At 36.2% G+C, this 20,403-nt stretch overlaps 1 protein-coding gene across 12 annotated transcripts in view; it reads right to left on the bottom strand.

The window, feature by feature from the left end:
• The window catches only part of Stard13 (StAR related lipid transfer domain containing 13), a 481,490-nt gene that overhangs the window by 82,764 nt on the left and 378,323 nt on the right, over positions 1-20,403 (bottom strand). Inside the window, exon 1 of one of the 12 annotated variants that reach the window (XM_076872083.1) lies at positions 13,101-13,123. The exons of the other annotated variants lie outside the window; for them this stretch is intronic. The gene's annotated coding sequence lies outside the window, so the exon portion shown is untranslated. Of the gene's footprint in view, positions 1-13,100; positions 13,124-20,403 lie in introns of those variants that run through there. 12 annotated transcript variants of the gene reach the window in all.

The raw sequence follows: 20,403 nt of genomic DNA, 5'->3' as shown, positions 1-20,403 counted from the left end.
AGTGTGGTCTCTGACACAGCAGGCTGCAAGTCCCCAGAGACCACAGCCTCAACATCTGTGTCTTGGTCTCTGACATCAACCCCAACTAGCTCTTCTTTTTCAGTTCTATTCTTAAGTGTACCATTTCTGATCTCTTCTTATTGTATAATCTAATTCTATAAAAATGAGAATAAAAGCAGGATTCTGAGTTTGGGGAGATGCATAAAACTGCATTTTTAAAGGCAGCCAGTTACTATTAAACAGTTATTAAAACGTCTGGGTAAATAAACTTGGACTGCCTCCCCGCCCTGCCCAGACTACAAATCAGTCAGGCAGTCTGGCCCTCAATGCACATGGCTTGGACAGCTTTCTCTGAAATCAAGTTACAGAAGTCTATGAACTTGAGTGTCTGTTTTTCAGGAGTTCTTGGATCACTTAATACACTGTCAGGTACAAATTGATATGGTAAAACTTGGGAGCAATTCACTAAGGGCTTATTATTAAAAAGGCAAAAAAAAAAAATTCTAGAGCATGTGAAAGGCTTTAGGTATTTTTTTAGTTTGACTAGAGATAAGCATTTGCTATATAATCGCAGTATGTGCTAAATAGGGAGTATGCTACTTAGAAGCTAAAACTGTTTATTAGTAACTTTGCTTCCATTATTCCTTAATTTGCTGATGATAATCATGTACATATTATAGGAATTTTTTGAAGGTTTTGATTTGTTAAAATGCTGCAGGTTTTTATTTATTTTTTTAGGCATATTCTGGAAGGTTCTCTTGATATAAACTATGTGAGAGAGGTTTTTATATTCTGGAAGGTTCTCTTGATATAAACTATGTGAGAGAGGTTTTATAAGGCCCAGAAAATATTTTTGGTTCTTTTTTTCAGTTCTCTCATATGTATATGCTGTTCAAATATTCTGCTAAAAGTTGTCTGCATAGTTATTGTTTATATCATGTGCCAGGCACAATGCTAAGTGCTTTTTGTACAATGGCTCATTTAATCCTCACAGAAACTTTTAAAAGATATTACCCTTGCCATCTTATGGAGAAGAAACTAAGGCTCAGGAAGGTTAAGTAATGTGCCCAAGGTCACCCATAGGGTTGCTATAACTCAAAACAAGAGCTTCTGCTCTAGTTCTATTCTTCATTCATAACTTATATGAATAAGTAAATTAAAAATAGCAAAGCTTTTCCAAATCCTCTTGAAATAAGGTAGAGTATAAATGATAAATAAAATGCAACTGAAAAGTATTCTTTATGTAATTTCTCCATTCATTTAACTACACAATCATCCATTAGCCATACACATTCAACACTGTGCCAGATAGTAGCAGTGCGTAGTAGAAAAAGGCAGAGTAAACACTGATGAAAATGCAATTTGTTATTGATAAGAAGAGGAGAAAAAGTTGAATCATCAAGCGTTGCTTTTCCAAAGGTCTTGATGCCTTGCAGAATGTTCTAGGTGGGAACACTAGATTTTCCATCCATCTCTAAGAGCTTTTTAAGAGATGAGGAATAGTAACAATGAGAATATCATCCTAACAGTTTGTTAAAGGACATTTGCCTGGACAAGCACAGCATGAGGCCCTTTACAGTATGCTGTTTCCTCTTCATCACCACTTTAAGATGAGCAATTGGAAAATCACAGCAGTAGGAAAGCAAGCATAGGAACAGCAACAATGCCAGGATTCAAACCCAGATCTGCCTGAGCCCAGTGCCTTCCACCTTTTCCCAAACTATGCTTCTCAGAGTTGTCTTGCTGCTGTGTTTGCCTTTTTTGTTGACTGCTATTCGGTACTTGCATCAGGAAGACAAGATTAAAAAAAAAAAAAAAAACTGAACTTGCGGGGGCAGGGGAGATAAAGTACACAGACCAGTAAAATACATGAGGAGGTTTATCCAGTCATCTGTGTGATTAATTAAATTTAGCTATCTACTAGCTAAGTCCTATGTGGCTCCATGGTGATTATCAAGGCAGCCAGCATTTCAAATGGTGCTGATAACTAAGTGTAATAGGATTATGCATTTTCCCCTTCAGAGCTGAAGCAAAAATGTTCCTGTAAAGCGAGATTTTCATGTTGTTGTTTTCTATTAGTAATTAGTCTAGAATGAGCCCAGAGACCTCAAAGATTGTTAGAGTTTATTTTCACTTATACAGGGGAAATGAAAGAATTCTTGCAGTTAGAAGCAAGAGCCTGAAACACACTCTTTCAGGTTCCTTTTGACTTATTATGTACTTACATTTAATGGACTAAACTCAGCAGAAAAGCCACAGGAACAGACCAATGAACACAGCCCATGCTTAATAAACACATTTTTATTTAGTGACATTTGAGCCACAAATATATTTTACTTTTAAAAACAGACATTTCCTTAAAATTGTGTGTTAAATAAAGTTTTTGTAAGTAAATCTTAATATAAATATGGAGGAATGGTTACTATTTCATTTTGGAAATATTTTGCTATGAGATTCACTTTGCTAATGGAACTGACATTTTCATTTTTAGAGTATTTTGACTGAATCTTAACAAAAATCTCTGATTTATGTATGTTGTAAATGTGGATCATTTTATGCTAAGAATACCTAAATAAGGTTAATCAGCATTTGTTCTAGATTTAAAAGAACATTTATACTTAAATATATTTTAAAGTACTTATTATAGAAGGAAATTGCTTCAATATGGACTAGATATTAATTTATCAAGTATGGCTGGATGGGGTGACACTCGCTTATAATCCTAGTGGCTCTGGAAACCGAGGAAGGAGGATCACAAGTTCAAAGCCAGCCTCAACAAAAGCAAGGCACTAAGCAACTCAGTGAGATCCCGTCTGTAAATAAAATATAAAAAAGGACTGGAGATATGGCTCAGTAGCTGAGTTCCCCTGAATTTAATCCCCAGTACCCCAAAAAACAAAACAAAAAAAATTTATCATGTTTGTTAACAGAACAATTTTCAGTGTGCTTTGCTAGTGTGGGGCAGAATGCAGGACAAATTCAAAATGATAAAGAATGGACAAATTCAAAATGATAAAGAATTAAGATGAAAAAATATGTTTTTCAACCCTCAGATGTAAGATTCTTTGGAGAAAGTGAAAATGAATTTTTTAAATATTCAGAAATAAATGATAAACTGCTTTTTATAAAAGCATATAAGACATTATATATGCTCTTAGTCATTCTAAAAAAACAACCATAGCTACCATAGAAACTCTGATTCACATTTTTCTGGTGAGACAGTTCTCTCTTGTATAAACATATACACATACCAATATGTTATGTGAACTGCAATCTTGCAGAAACTTCAAGGAAAAACTTGTTTTTATTTTTTTTTAAAACTCCTATTTTCCCATGCTTCTCCACTTCTTATGCAAGAACTTTTATGAGATTCTAGTAAACTGTGTTTTATTTATTTTCCTTTGTTCTTCACTTCTTACTGGAAGAGAACATTATCTGGATGTAATCATCTTCAATGAGAATGAATTTGTACTACAGAGATGCTTGAAGTCAATGACCAACAATTAAAATGCTTAATTTTGTCACCACTTTGGACATAGCAATTTAATTTTACTGCGTCAATACATCCACTTATTCTAATGTAATATGTTTTCCCCCACAGGAAAGAACGCTATTTTACCAATGTCCTGTTTCTATGGACTTATCCATTCTCTTTCAGTAACAGAACTGCTGAAATTTTCTAGCAGTCAAAACACAATCCTAGCATCTGTAGCCTACTTCATCAAAGTTTCTGGAGACTGTTTCTCTCTCAGATTCTACCCTGTAACTTGCTAAATCATTGCCTCTGTTCATCTAACTATCAGTAAGTCTGTCTGGTGTCCCAGCCACCTGGAGCTGACAAATATTTTCCTATGAGAAAGATTCCATAGCAACCAAATTTGTGGCAGAGACACAAACCCACTATCCTGATGCTACAATTTTAGCCAGACAGCTGCCGTGTAGCACCCACAGCAGTATTATCTTAAAAGAGAGCCTTGAGAACTCAAATTTCATCATTTTTTCTAGAACTTAGTTCTTTACACACAAGAATGAAAATTACCTAGGAGAAGAAGATGACAGTTAAGACTGGAAAACTCTTCTGTTTAAATCTGTTTCTTAAAGGCAATGCTACCCTGAACAAGTTAGTAAACCTCACTGAGCCCATTTTCTCATTTTGAAATGGAGATAATAGCTCTGCCTCAGAGGTGGCTAGGAGGATGAAATGAGATGATCTGTGCTGTGTGGTTGGCAGATAAAAAGCACATGTTTTTTTTCATTAAGTTATGGAGGTAGGCAATAGATACATGATATGAGAACAACTGTCTCCAAGTGCAGTGCAGATAAATACATCAAGCGTTCCATTTGTGTTTATTTAAAATATTTTAATTAAATATTTTTTAACAAATAAAGCCTGTATTCAATATCAGGATCTGATGCAAGGTGTCCTTGCTTAAGCTGCATGCCTGCTGGTGGTTTCTGAGAGTCAGTGTGAACTGTACATCATGATGGAGTGCTGTCTACATGTACGCAACTGAGAGGATTATAGGTAATGCTGTTTTACTTTTAATCAAACTAACCCTCACAAAATAGAGAAGTGACTTAAAAAGATTCTTAAAGAAAAGCCATGAATAGAAAATATTAATTTAACAGCCGCGAATAAGAAGAAAGCAAAGCTGAAATTTCTGTTCTCCTGGTACTGGCCCTGTTAACAACAGTAACATCACCAAAGTAAGACTGATGAGAACAGATTGAGAGTGGACATGAAATCAGTTGAACTAATTTAAAATTGTCTGGGAACAAAATTTGAGATTAGAATTTATATGTTTGTTAATGAACTTTAGCCTTTATGACTTGAGATATTAATGATACCAGGACATGTACAGAACTTAGAAGGTACATAACGATAGATGCATTAGGAATACTGTTCAAAATTTTATTACTGATAGGAGTATATGGTAGTCTTCACCTATACTTGGGGTATAAATTCTAAGATTCCCAGGGGTTACCTGAACCCTAAGTACAAGCACAGTCATATCACAGCAGACAATTAGCTGAGACTGGTACTAAGTGATGAATACTGATTTTAAGTGACTATAGGAATATATAGTGTGGGTACACTAGACAAAGTGATGATTCACATCTCAAGCAGGATAGAGTAGAATGGCTCAAGATGTCATCATGCTACTCAGAATGGCATGTGATTTGAAACTTATAAACTTATTATTTATTTCTTTTTAAAATTTGTTCTAAATAGTTATACATGACAGTAGAATGCATTTTGACACATCACACATAAATGGAGTATAACTTCTCATTCTTCTGATTGTACATGATATAGAATTACACAGGCCATGTACTCACATGTACACATAGGGTCATAATGTCCCATTCATTCTACTATCCTTCCTACTCTTATCTCCCCTCCCCTTATTTCACTCCCCTCTGTCTAATCCAAAGTACCTCCATTCTTCCCTAACTGCCTTAATCATGAATTAGTATCTATATATCAGAGAAAACATTCAGCTTTTGATGCTTTGGGATTGGTTTATTTTGCTTAGCATGATATTCTCCAGCTCCATCCATTTACTGGGAAATGCCAAAATAAATTGTTTATTTCTGGAATTTTCCATTTAATATTTTCTGACCATGGTTGATCATGGGTAACTAGAACTGTGAAAAGCAAAACCCTGGATAAAGAGGACAACTGTATATTCAAAAATGAGGGGGTCACTGTGCAAGGACAGAGTAGGAGATATTGTGGTGCCATCTCCAATTGCATGTTTCTGACCTTTTCCACAATGTGGCATACACATTTGTACTGTCATAAAATACTAGGTTTCTAGAAGCCTTAGGTTACCAGATGATGCCTTTGGCTACCCCAGACCCAAGGGGATCAGCAGGTCCCTTAGCACACCTGGAGTCTATTCACAGTACATGCATCTCCTTAACGTACATGTAATGGGGATCAGCTTTACAGGCAGATTTAGGTAGAGTTGATTATTGAAGAATACAGTTATTTAATTCTAAGTGAGTTTAGCACAACTGACATGGGGGGTGGTGGTTAAAGAACTAGATATTTTGAGAATCAGCCTAGTAAAACCTGTTTATATAGGAAATGGGCTTGTCAAGAGTTAAATATTTATGCCATCTCATTCTCCAAAATCTAATTAAGGACCAAACTTCATATATTTATAAATATTCTCTTTACTCTCCATCAGTGAGCATATTTCACCTTTGATACTCATCATTCATCACAATGTTACTCACAGTGCTTATATATGTTTGCCAAATGGATCAACAAGCCACAGTTAAACTATAGGCACTGTTTGTCAATCTTTATACTGTATCACTAGAGTGAACACAATTTGTTGGTTTGTGCTGCTCATCACCTCAATTCCCATTTCACCATAAGCTCCATGGGACAGGAAAGTTTATTTTGCTTATTTTTATATCTCTATAGCCTGAAATAAGGCCTGACACATAGTATTTATCCCGTTAGTATTTGCTAGATGGATAGATCATTGCAATGGACCTATAAATAATAACATTATTTTATTTCTGACATTCTTTTTCTATCAGAATATTTGTCCTAAGTTACCAGTTAAAATCATTACCCTCCCTATGAGAGTCAGTAGCTATACCTGATTTTTGAAATAACATCCCAAACCTTAAAATAATCTAGCCTTAAGCTCCCTTTCCAGTCTTAGTTCTCAACATAGTGACCTTTCTCTACCTCTTAAGGCATAGTCATGCTGGGGCCACTTATTTATTTTTGAACACATTCAACGCTTGAAAGTCTTTGTGTTTTAGTTACATATCTTTTAGTCTGGTGCATCTGTTCCTTTCTTTGTCCTCTATTGAAATCCCTTGATGGTTCTAGATCAAGCTTCATATCATCAGTGAATCTTTCCCATTCTTCCAATTATATTTAAATATGTACTCTATGATGCCTTGCCTTAAGGCTTTCATTAGCATGAAAGGCATTCTTTCCTGAATTGCATCCATATCTGTCCCCAAGATGGGACTGAATATCCTTGTGAAGGCGTTACAGCATTATACATCTGTTTCCTTTTCATAGTTCCTTGCACATCGTAAATGCTCAGTAAATATTTGTTGAAATGAAATATACAATGTCACTAGCTGTGGATTTTAAGACAAGAAAATTATAGTAAGACAAGCATTGAGTTCCTTTGTAGAAGAAATACACCAACATTAAAAAATGCAAATGATGGTAAATCCAAAAAATGCAAATGATGGTGAATCCAAAAATAAAATCGTAGCTTAAACAAACATGGAGCAGGACACTTTAACTAAAGACAGAGATATCTTATTTTTCTCTGCTGTATTGCCTGGCACAGAAGGGTCACTTAATTTAGAGTCTGATCCTTAGTTAAAAATATAAACTGCTTTTATTTAAACTGAACTCCCACTGTTGTTGTTTAACTATTTTGTGGTTTTATTCAAGTGCTTGCAAGGCCCAAAGAACACCAGTTGGGATGACTTAGTGTTACATAAGGGTTCTTTTCATGGGATAATTTATGGTTAATTCTAGAAATTATATCTCAGCTGCTTGCTTGGTTTCTCTTCACTGGGCATGTTCTCATAATGTACATAGCCAATCACTGGATGGCCCCTGTACGAATGGTCTGGGCTGAAGGATAATAAGCACATGTGGAGAGAACATTTCTCAGGAGATTGTCCTAAATCAGTGTTGTCTTGTGGGTGGCAGAGAACCAATAATTCCAAAGGAGTTTTAATAGCACAATCTTAGCTGAGGAAGTAGAGTGAATTTGAATTCTACAACCATGAGCAAAAAAATCAGATAGGATTCTTTTGCCCTTTGCCGGGTACAGAATAAACAGGTCTCACAGGAGACCCCTCTGCAGAGGGTGAAGGGTAACTCTGTGCACCCCCCACCCCCTGACCCCTTGCACCTCTTTCCCTTCCAATTGTTGACAGCACTCACACCCTTCCTTGACCTCCTGTGAGGGCTCCTTGGCCTTAGAAGATAATGGGTCCTTTAGCTAGCAGCTTGCTCTCTCATTCACTTCTAGCCTCCATAACCAGCTCAGCTTAACCCAAGCTCAGAAAACTGACCAACTTCAGCTTTGCACTGCCCACTAGGTATCTATGGAAGACACTAGCAAGTCACCCATCAGCTAGCATGCAATCCTGAGAAGGTGTCACTCCTCAGTCTTCTAAAGCTTCCCTGAAAATAAATGAGGCCTCTTTAAAGAACTTTCCTCTTAAGATTCAGGCATCTTGTAGGGTTGATCTCTCAGGATTCCATTACTTGATCCTTTCACATACAAACAGTCTACATAGACATTTCTGGTTTGCCTAGCTGTATCCCACTCAGGAATTCATTTTTATACTTATTGCTGTGTTTTTATTCATATCTGAAGTGCATTCTCCTGCCATTTAAATAGTGGACAGAGGGCTTGCATCACTTATGCTGTAGCACAACAAAAACACCCCCAAACAGGACCATCTAGAAACATCTTTAAAGAAGGCACATGCCTTTAGGCACTTTTAAATCAAGATGGAAAGTCCTCTTGAGGAAATGTTCTTGCCCATCAGAAATCCTCTGCTCTTACCTCTCTATTGAGAGTTTCAGGGAGTAGTGGGCTATTACTGGGGATGCGTTATAAGGTTTATTCTAAGAATTGAAAAAAGAAAGCTTCCTTAACTAAACATAGTGGTAAATGATGGATGGTACCTAAGTCAGTTCAATGTTCAACTGGCTACACATCCTTGATTTGGTGGCAGATTAGTTCCAGTATTCCTGTGGTTTGTCCTGATAAAACATGTAGACACTATTATGATAAAATGGCTTTACCTCTGCCAGTTATTCCATGTAAAAAGAGATTAAATGAGAGATTATAAAAACCTTCCATCATTTACATAGTTTTCATCATAGTCATTTAACAAGTAGACTCAAGTTTTCTTTTTTAACTGTTTTCAATCTCAGTTTAAGAGAAAACTACAACCTGTTAGAATTTCGGTAGAAATTGTCACTGAGAGATGCTCAATGACAGTCTATTTTTGAAAGAAAATGGGTAATACAGCCCTTCTGGCTTTCTAGAACTTTTTTGATGCTAATATTGTTGTTCTTTCAAAGAGCTTTCAAATTTTGACCTCAAAGGTTACCTTATTTTCAACATGTTAAAAACAAAATGAATAATTAGAGTAGGGAAATCAAAAGCCTGGGAATAAGTTGCTAAACTTAGTTGTTCCAAGTTTATGGTTCTATGAAAAAGTATCTTAAAAAGAAGGATAGTCATTGGGACCAATGTAATTAGTATATAATCTGTCAGGCAAGCTTTGGATTGTTTAGATTATAAAAATTGTGCTAATCACCTATTTGCCACTTTTCATATAATTTATGAATAATATTATGATTCAATTATGCTAAGCATCTTTCTCCAGAAAGTTTTGTCTATTTTTTTCTAACTATTTCCTTAGGAGAAGAGTTATTGGATCAGAGAGTCTTAATAAATACTGCCAGTCTGCTTTACAAAAAGATGGGCAGATTTAAAAAAAAAAAAAAACATATCTAGCTATGTATCTGTGTTGATATTCATTCAACAAACATGACTTGAATGTCAACTAGTTATGAGAAACTATGGTAAGCACTGGAGAATTAGTGAAGCATTGCTTTGAGGAAAGGGGGAAGATGGGTAAATAAAGGACAAAATAGAACAAGATAAGGATTTGATTCGAAGTTACACCATGGGAACCAAGAATGAAGAGGGCTCTAAATGATGTTTAGAGAAGGCTTCAAGACTTGCGATATTTAAAGCAGCTTTGGAGGAAAAGGAGAGTGTTGTAATGGAGTTACAGCTGAGACAAATGAAAGGAGCAGAGCAGGGAGATATGGAAAGGCAAAGTCTAATAATGAGGGTCAGTTGCTGGATGGGGAAGAACAAATATGGGGAACAAAATTGGTTAATTCTTCCCAGGACAAGATCCAGGGCCTTAAAAGAAAGAAATATTTGAGAGATCAGGAAAGAGTTCAAAGAAGCTTTTGAATGATGTGTGGAAATCATTAGGGGAGTAAGGAAAATTCCAGGAAGAAAGAAAACGTCAAAGTTTCATTATTGACTTTAAGTGGCTTTAGAGTTATTGTGCATATGATGTCAGTGGACCCCCTTGACCACCTCATGTAGTAAGGTGTACATTCTTATCCCCTTACTGCAGCAGAACTGGGGGTCAGTTAAGTCGAGTGATTTGCCTAAGGTCACACAGTTGAGTGGAGTGGCTCACCGTGTTGCCATGCTTCCCATTTCCCAAGGGCCACCATATATCCTGTACTGGATGAAGAAGCCCCTGGTTCTGTGAACAGCACACTGGTGTGGCAGCTGATAGGGAGATATCTGACTTCTGATGTTCTCTGCAGTACAGTAAGCGGCTATCATTTTATCACTTAAAATGAGAATGGTTTAAAATGAAACACACTAATGGTTTCTATCTTTGATTCTTAGTATTTTATACACTACCACTTTTATAGGAATATTTTTAAAAGATAACATTTTCTGAAAATATAAATATTTTTATATGGCATATATATATACACACACACACACACATACTTATTTATGTTTGTATCTATTAATTCGAAGAAAATATTAGACATCTTGATTTGCACTATCACTCATTTTCTTTGCATTAAAAAGTTAAAAATTATATCTATTCAACCATGATAAATCAAAGCAATATTGCACCAATTTTAACTCAATTTCTAAAACTTCAACCTGTTTGAGGAAATGGCTAGTCTTTCACAGTGCTGGAAATTGTGATGAGAAAATGAAAGAATAATTCCACACACAGAAAAAAAAAAGACTGGTACAAGTAGCTTCAAGAGGGCTACTATAAACAAAAGTACTACTATACAAGATTATAGGATTTTATTTTTAATGATGCAGAGTTTTCCAGCTTTTTTAGTGCTTTGTAGAAGTTGTATCTAAGGAGAAAGAGGCAATTTCATAAATGGCTTAGATAATTTTTAAAAACTAATAGCACAAGAAATAGTATAAATATCATAGACATTTAAAGTGTCTGGGAGACAGAGATGGCCAGAATCACTTATTCTATTTTTAAGTAGTGAAACAGATTTATTAAAAGGTTAATTATCTTCTTCAAGGTCACAAAGTTAGTGGCTGAAATTCGAAGCTTCTGTTTTCTTGGTATTTGTAACAAATTTAAAAATCTCCATAAGATCTGATATGGATCCTGTCAGAAGTGGGCAAATATTCTTTCACACATTAGAAAAGAGGACCAGATACCACACGGTCACATGCCAGCATCTGTTAGCACACATGACGTTTGCTCACACAGAATACACTGGCTGGCAAATATGATTCCCTTGCGTGTAGATACAGATCAGTGTATCAACAGCAGTATGTTCCAGGATTTCCTAAAGATCATCACACACACATCTCTATATGACTTCTCAGGCTGCCTGGAGCTTACAGAGACCTCTATCTATTCATGTTTTCTTCCCCTCGTTTTTTAAATCGACAATGCAGGAAATAAGTTAAGCTACTGAAAAGACAGTAAGACCAAACCTTCAACTCTTAATTTCTGATTTCCCCAATAAGGAAAGACGTAATGTGGCTTTCATTATGAAATGTGTGGAAAGGATCCTGTTGAAACCATATGGCTGTTAGGAACGGCACAATCTCATTCAAGGTGCTAAGGACGCTAATGGGAGCAGGATGTCAGAAAAACAGAAATAGATCAATACTTCTCCCACATGTAGCTGTCCCCACAATCCGTCATCGCACCCGCTCCATGTAAATGAAATCAATCAGCGAGGAATTCTGTAAAATGCATAAAACAGTTGTCTTGTAGACTCTAGCAGAAGATAAATGATTCCAGACGTTGGACTGTGGCCATTTTCCCACACATGCTACAGAGCTCTGACATCCATATTGGGCCATAACACTGAGTGGTTTCTGCTTCTGCCAGTACTTCCACTTCTGGTTTGGACTACACAGCCTCTTAACACCAATGCAAGCTAAATCCTTTTTGTCTGTGCAAATGATAAGACAACTGCTTCTTTTTCAATAAATGGAACCTGTGATCCCTCTTAACACTTTTTGCTATTTCTCAAAGAATCTCATCATTCCAAATCGTTATTTTATTTCCCTTTGGAATTAGACAAATCTTGGCCTAATAAAACATACGACATCTGACAGTGAGTACAAACCACTCAGATATAACAAACAACTATACACAGTACAAGTCCAACTTTGAAAACAAGTACTTAGGAAATTGTATTAAATATAAATAGCAGGATTGTTTCATAAGTAAGTTTATGTTCTGAAAGAGAGTGATGGACTTTTAAAGAGAAAGATAAACTAAAAAAGATTCAGGGGGGCTGGAGTTGTGGCTCAGTGGTAGAGCGCTTTCCTAGCATGTGTGAGGCACTGACTGGGTTGATTCTCAGCATCGCATATAAATAAATAAAATAAAGTTCCATTAACAAATAATAAAAATATTTTTTAAAAAGGATTTAGAAGCAGCTTCCTTTAAAAAACTATGTCAACATCAACAGCATTATTTGGGAGGCCCACGGGAAGTCTAGGTCATATTCAAGGCTACTGAAGTAACCTATCCCATGGAATTAAGCAACCTTAAAGGCAGTTACACCCTGCCAACCTCTTATATTTGAAAGGTGGTCACTTTCTCACTAAATAGTCTTTGAGGAAAAATACAAATAATTTTGCCCATAGTTCAAAAGAAAAAAAAAAGAAAGAGAAAGAAAAGAAGGAAAAGATTTAAAGAGGGAGGAAAGAAGGCAGAAAGGGAAGGTGAGGGGGAGTAAGGAAGAAAGTAAGAAAGTATTTATGTCTGTAATCTAAGATAGAACTGTTCTTTTTGAGATTAAATAAAAGTAAAGTAAATCTTACTGTAACTTTCAAATATCTTCAAAGTGAATAATGACAGGCACTGCTTTTTAATTTTAAATCAAGTTCTTGTTAAAGAATATTCACCTAAATATCAAATCCACCACAAAGAAAACTTTATATATCAATAACGAAACGACAGTCCAAATAGGAAGCAACTGCTGTCTTTCCCACCACCACGACCTCTTTTTCTGTGGAACACAAACTTACTTTGTTTAAAAATGTCCTTAGGCTGTCCTGTACCTTTGAAACAAAACCACTCTCGTCTTCATTTCATTTTCTGCTTTCTTGAAAACTGCTCCTCAGTAACCGACAGATGGTGCATCTGTCACTGAGCGTTTCCTCTTCGTTATCTCTGCCAGCTAATATTTCCTCTGTGCTTAGCTGTTGTCCGTGAGACTGGTCCACATCATTCTAGCCTGATCAATGGTGAGCCTGGTTTGAGGTTGGTTTTGGCCCCGCCTCCAGCTCCAAGAGAAAAAATGAAAACTCACAGCTGGATTTCCTATAAACCCTCTCTTTTAAAACTGGCTCTGCAGCTCTGGCACATACCAGAGGAAAAATGCTGCCAGTCTATCACAAACCAAGAGGAGCACTCCTTCTCCTAGATTCTCCTGCCCAGTGTCAAGCATGCATCTTATCTAACAAATCCCATTTAAGTGAGCCTGAAACTTCACAGGAAAGGAGGAAATTGTACACTTGGTTTAGACTTTTTCATAGCTAATAAAATTCAAAAGATGACCATGATGGAAACACACACACACGACACACACTCACACATCACACATACCCACACACACGACTGAATAATCTGTAACTTGTTCATACTGTGTAAAGCAATGTCAAAGAGAAAATGGGAAAGGAGAAAATGCCCAAATAGAACATTACCAAATGGGTATGCTTATAATCTTCTGACCTAACATAAAACATCATTCATATTCAGATGAAGTTATAACCTAAGCAACAGAATTTGCTGGGATTCATACTATCAGTGATCTTAATGAATCAAGAGAATGTAAGAGATGTATTTCAGGTTCTAGATGAAAGAAGACTGCTATAATGTTCTAAATCAAGGAAGGTGGCCATGTAACAATTTACTCTACAAATGAGAATGAACTATGCATTCTAAACTTTAGATTCTGTACAGTCAAGAATACTCAAATCTTTTCAGCTAGTTGGGGCACACATTTTACGCAAATAATCTCATGTGAGTGTTACCAGGCTAATGATTTGAATATTAGGATCCAGAGTCAAAAGGTATCAGTTTTATTTCTCGGTGGTGTCCTTGAACATGAAAGGGACAGAATAAACTCTGGGGACCTCACAGGTGATTGCAAGATTAAATGAAGACCACAAAGTACTTTGTTGTTATAATTCAATATTCATATTGTTCTTTTCAACAACAGAGGGAATATTAAATCAATATAAATATTTAATCTGGCAAAGGATGGTACCAAAGTAAATACAGCAGCCTGTGATAAGGAAAGCTAAAGATAAAAGGACTGTGGGAATAATGTACAGAGTCTAAAGTACATGCTGAGAATAACAGTAACTCAAATTTTAAATATTTGTACTCTATAGTAAGAAAGAATATATAGTAAGCATAAGTCAGAGAGGAGTTGAGTAGTGAATGTTTGCTACCTTAATTATGCTTCCTCAATCTCACCTAACAGAATACTGGAACTGTCATCTGCTATAAGCCCTTTAAGGGCAGAAACACACATAATCAACATTGGCCAACTAAGTGAATGAGTAAACTAGACAATGAACTGCATAAAAGCTACTCATGCTAAGAGAGGGGGGTTGGGATACTGTGAGAAGTCTGAGCTTGAAACTGGAAGACCAGATACGTCAAGGTTGAGACTCCTGTGTGTCCTTGCAGATTCCTCAAATGTGAAGGTGGGATTTGGAAGAAGAAAGGCTTTCTGGACACTGGAAAATAAGAAGAGACCTAGTGTTCCAGGACCCCTTGTCTGATCTAGCTTTCTGCACTCACTGTCCAAACCCCTCCCCTTTCCTACATCCTCCTCTGAGAAAGTCATCCTGCCTACAATATGCTTAAGTAGAGAACCAGGATGTTTGTAAACATCCCTTTAATGAAAGCACATGGATTGTTAGAGTAAATTTTCCTAAATGGTGTTTGTGAGACCTTGTTTGCTTCAGGGGGAAAGAAGTGAGCCTCTAAGTCCAACAGGGCCCATTTCTATTTGGCCTGTGTCACTGGTAGCTGGGCATCTGTGGAATTCAGGCTAAGGAAAAATAAGTGATATGGGAGTGACCTGTTCCTCCCTGCATGGTATTTCACTACCAATGACAGGTTCATGACTAAAGGTATTGGAAAGGTAATCTACTTTCATAATGGCTCCAGATATGCTATCTCTTATTCCCATACTGAAGGATTACACTAATTTTGGGAAAGGGAACCTACCAACTATAAAGATCTAATATAATAAATACTTTTTTATTCCTATAGTATACAAGACTTTCTATATATTAGTTACCTTAGAAAGATGCATATTGACAGTTTTCTTTGGAACAGCTGGTTGACAAGGGCACACAAAATTACAAGTTGAGTGTCCTTCATCTAAAATGCTTGGGACCATAATAGTTTCAAATTTTGGAGTCTTTCAGATTTTGGACTATTTGCATATGTTAATAATAAGATATCTTGGAGATGGGAGTCAAGTTTAAACATGAAGTTCATTTATGTTTCACATACACTTTATGTATAAAGGTAATTATATTTGCAGGTAATTTTAAGTAATATTTTTAATAGTTCAGTAGATGAAACAAAGTTTCATGGTGTGGAATTTTCCACTTGTAGTGTCATACTGGAACTCAAAAAGTTTCAGATTTTTGATTTTTGGATTAGGAATTTTCAACCTTTATGACCAAAAACAGAATATGAGACAGTGAGGGTTGGAAAAAGTGTAGTGCAGGTTCACAAAGGAAGGACTGCATCTAGGGTTGGAAGTGGGGGTGGGAGAATCCAGAAAGCACTTTCATAGGCATAGACTGTCTTGCAAGGCAGTGCACTTGAGAGAGAAGGACACTTTCAGAGTAGTAAATGAGCTCTGATGCACAGAAGGAGACAGGAAGTAAGGCTGGTGAATCTGAACAAGTTAGTTGCAATATCTCATTGTTACATTGATAATAATGGTAGCCTGGGTAGGCGATTAAATGGGTTAATACATGCAAAACACTTTCAGCAGAGCTTGTCTTACACATCCAATACATATTATCCATCATTCCATTGTTAGAATTTTAAAAATATAAGTGACTATGATTACACTTAAAGGGTTGAATTTGATTAGCTGTAATTCAAGAAACAATCTCTGCAAGAATAGCTAATTGCAATACTTGTCTGTAAGCTACTTTAAAATACTTAGGCATCCATAGTGCCATATTATGTGTGGGTTACTTAGGGTAAGCTATAACCCAGGTGCTGATAGCATCTAATCAAGCATTCCAAGTTGTGGACACAGTCTCACAGGCATTCTAAGGAGAAAGCCTATACTTAAGAATTGGCTGCAATAAGCATTGCTGTCACCATCTCTCTCCTCCACCTCCAGTGAGCAATTTGAGCATCAGAAATGGGTGCTGACTGGTGGGAAGTCCTGACCATTGACTAGTGTGCTTGGTGGAATTAAGGTATTCAAGAAATACAGATTGGCTAAAAGTCTTTATGTATAAAAATACAATAAAGCCTTCACCTGTTGAGTAATAATTCCCTAGTTTAAATACCTTAATAATTTTGGTCCAGTCATGAACTTTGGAGGTCTCTTTTTGCCTAGTGCTGGCTATCAGGGTGACAGAATCTGCCTTTGCAATATCAGTGTTTACCTCAAGTCTCAGAAAAATCTTTTATGTTAAGGCTGTGGTTGAAATATTTAAAAGGAAAGCTAAGAGCCAGGACTTGTTCAAGCCTGCATACTGATTTCTGAATGAGGGTATGTGGCTGCTTGTTTGTTTGTTAATTAATTAATTTATTTATTGATGCTGGGGATGGAGTCCAGGGCCTTACCTATGTTAAGTGAGTGCCTACCACTGATTTACATCCCCAGACCCTGTTGCTTAACAAATATCTCCATATCTGACTACATTTGGTATCAATATGACTTCATCATGAACTTTTAAGGAGCATTATTGATCCTCTTTTGCCTTAAAATGTCATTATCTGCTAAAAAGAACCTAAGAGTAAGGTATGCCAATTTGATCACTATGGTCCATTATTAAAGACAGCATGGGACATGAAACCCATAGGACATTTAAGAAAATTAGCCAAAGTTCCTAAGTTTACTTGACTAGAGAGCTCAAAATAAAGATGCTTCTTTTGGCAATAATTAGATCTTAGATACTAAGAGATCCACACATTTCTTGGCAAAAAGAAATTATAAGAAAACAAAACACCAGAGATGTATTACACATTATTTTTGTTATGCTATGAATATATTATAAATATGAAAGTAGTTTTCACTCTGTAAGAGGGATTCATTCATTTTTAATAAATTCTTTTCTTTTTATTTATTTTTTTTTAGAGAGAGAGAGAGAGAGAGAGAGAGAGAGAGAATTTTTTTTAATATTTATTTTTTAGTTTTCGGCAGACACAACATCTTTGTTTGTATGTGGTGCTGAGGATCCAATGAACCTGGGCCACACGCATGCCAGGCGAGCGTGCTACCGCTTGAGTCACATCCCCAGCCCCAAATTATTTTCTTATCTTCATAAAGTGAAGTCAAAGAATACCCAGTACATTTTAAGACCTTATGAAAATAACCTTTAAAATATTTTTCTTAAAAGTGTTTTAAAATAAAACATTCAATATATTAAAATAAAACTGAATTAAATTAAAATGTAAAAAATTCAAACAATGCAGAATGTGGATTAAAAAAGTAAAACCTCATTTTATTCTCAACTCTTAATTCCACCTTTCTCCCTATAGGAGACACTATTAAAAGTGTGGTCCTGAATTCGTTACACACACATCTGTGTAACAATATGTAATGTGAATGTGTAAGTGTATGCCCCATGTATATACACATATTTTATGTTGTGAAATATATACATGTATCTGTACATATTCAACCATGCTGCATATTCATCATAAGATAATTCTTTTCCAACAAAATAGAATCATAGTACATGTATTATTCTCAGTCTTATTTTGTTAATTTAACTTGTCTTGGAGATCTTCAAATAAGCAGTTAGGGAAGCTATTAGCTTAGATCACTAGAATCCAAATGATTGTTATATTTAAAAGTGTGGCACTGGGGGAGCAAGGCCCAGAGAGCAGCATCACTCCTGAATGGCACCAGAGCATGTTTGCCCTTTTCTGCAGAGAGAGGAAAAATCACTTTTTCCCTGAAGCTGACAGATATTCCACTTCTGTTTCTTTCTAGTAATTTTATATCATGGGCAGTATGGGAGAATAGATGGATGAATGAGTGAATACACAAACTATTAGATGAAAAACTTAACTGAATGTAATTAAATTTCTTTCCTTCCTGAAGGAGACAGACTATCCTCCTACCATGCACATAGGTATTCAGAGTATGCTTGCCTTATTTTCTACCCCACTTTTATCAGAAAATAAATATCACATTCTACTGTTGAGTTATTCTTATTAATAGCAATGGAAATATCTAGGTTTGGATTTGACTGCTGAATTGCTTGGGTATGGATGCACCCAGAGCACAGGCAAGTAGTGACATGTTCATTCATAGGGGTCCTGCGGGCAGGACAGGCAGGTGCAAATGTGAATAAAGAGAGCTGAGGGACTTTCCACACTCTCTATGGTCATTTTCAAGTTGCAACTTGTGGTTCTCGGGTTCTCAGACTTCTATGTGTGCATCCAACACAATTTCAGTAGCAAGCATTTCAGGTAATGCTGAGAGCCAAACAAATCCGTGTTGATAGTGCACTCTAAACATAAACTCTATAGTCCCTTTCCCAGCATTTCCCATTCCTAAACAGGCAAAATAATCTATCTATAATTTCTACTATTAGTAAATGCCCTTTATTTTTCTGGGAAAAAATGTTACCTTTTCTTATTAAATTCTACTTTGTTATAAAATTCCACTTTGCTCTAAGCTTTGTTTAAAATGGAAAGTTTTGTGAAATCATTATGTTTCTAGATCAAGGGAATCTACACCACATCTCTGACATGTTCTTATTTTGAAGCAAATCAAGGTTAATACATTTGGCTGCTTAGAATAATGACCATGATTTCTTGTACTTATTTTATCTAAAAAGATTCCATACAGAGAGTCAGACAGCATATCTGCAGCATGGCATGAGGGCTCTGAAATGGACTGTAGGAGTAATGACAGCTGTACATGGAATTCAAATGATAAGAATTTAATTCCATAGCAGGTACTGTTTGAAAGTGTCAGCACTCTTTTATCTCTGTGGATGTTCCACCATACATACAGGATTTTTATTGCAATATTTTTGAATTTCTAAACTTTATTAGACCTTTAGCTTATAACCAAAATAAAGGAGAAGGAGAGAAATGGGGAAACAATTTTGTTGTGTCATCAAAAAGTCAACTGTGGTTTGGAAAGCTGTGCTGAAAGCAGAGAAAACAAACTCAGGTGGTACAAAAACTATTCACAATAGAGACTCTGAAGGATACAAGTGATAGGAAAAAAAATAACAAAAACAAAACAAAATAACACCAAAGAGTCTGCTTCACATTAGCATCTTCCTATAGGTTTGATGCTCCAGAGAGCTGGCTCTTTGCTTCTGTTGCCAAGGAATGGAGCACACTCTGGCCTCCTCCTGGTAGGGAAAGTACTTGAAGTTCTGGCATTCAACAGCCACAGACCAGGAAAGTCTACAGTGAGGCAGAAAGCATAAGATACCTGCTGGGGAGAGCCAATTTCATGCATTGTGTTCATGGCAATACTACAAGAACAGATTTGCTTCTTGCAGCTGGCACTACTGTTCTTCGGGAGTGTCTAATTCCATGCTCATCTTGTCCTTTCTCCCCTTCTGTCCACTAACCCTTCACTGTAAGTATCAAACCTTATCCACAATTTTCAGATGAGATATATTTTATCATGAGCAGAGAAATCCAGAATTCCTGATAGCACAGTAAGCATAGGGACTTGCTTTAATTAACATGCTGAAGAGCATCAACAATGAAGCTGCAGTTTGGAAAAAACAAAGCCCTGGTTTATGTGGCAATCGGGTAGATCACTGCCTAAACTGGATTTCTTCACTAAGTTGTTTTGAATATTACCTCACCTATCATTGCCTCACTCAATGTGTAAGGAGCCTAGAGTTTGGAGGGTTAGCCTCAAAAACTGAATTGTGCAGTAAAATTTCTAAAATATCTAGTATCTCTTTTAAAATTCACTTTGAAATTTGGGGATTAACATAGACTCAAAGAAGATTCTGCAAATTTAACAAACATCATTTTTTTATAACAAGCCCCCAAAGTAAACACATTCCTCATTTTTTTTGGTTTATATCTGACTGCTTCTAACAATAGCTCTTCATGATTTGATTG

The sequence above is a fragment of the Callospermophilus lateralis genome, chromosome 12, assembly GCF_048772815.1.
Source record: "Callospermophilus lateralis isolate mCalLat2 chromosome 12, mCalLat2.hap1, whole genome shotgun sequence".
In the NCBI taxonomy this organism is placed as follows: Eukaryota; Metazoa; Chordata; class Mammalia; order Rodentia; family Sciuridae; genus Callospermophilus; species Callospermophilus lateralis.
Note: the sequence above shows the minus strand (reverse complement) of the source record. Positions and strands in the feature narration are given on the sequence as shown.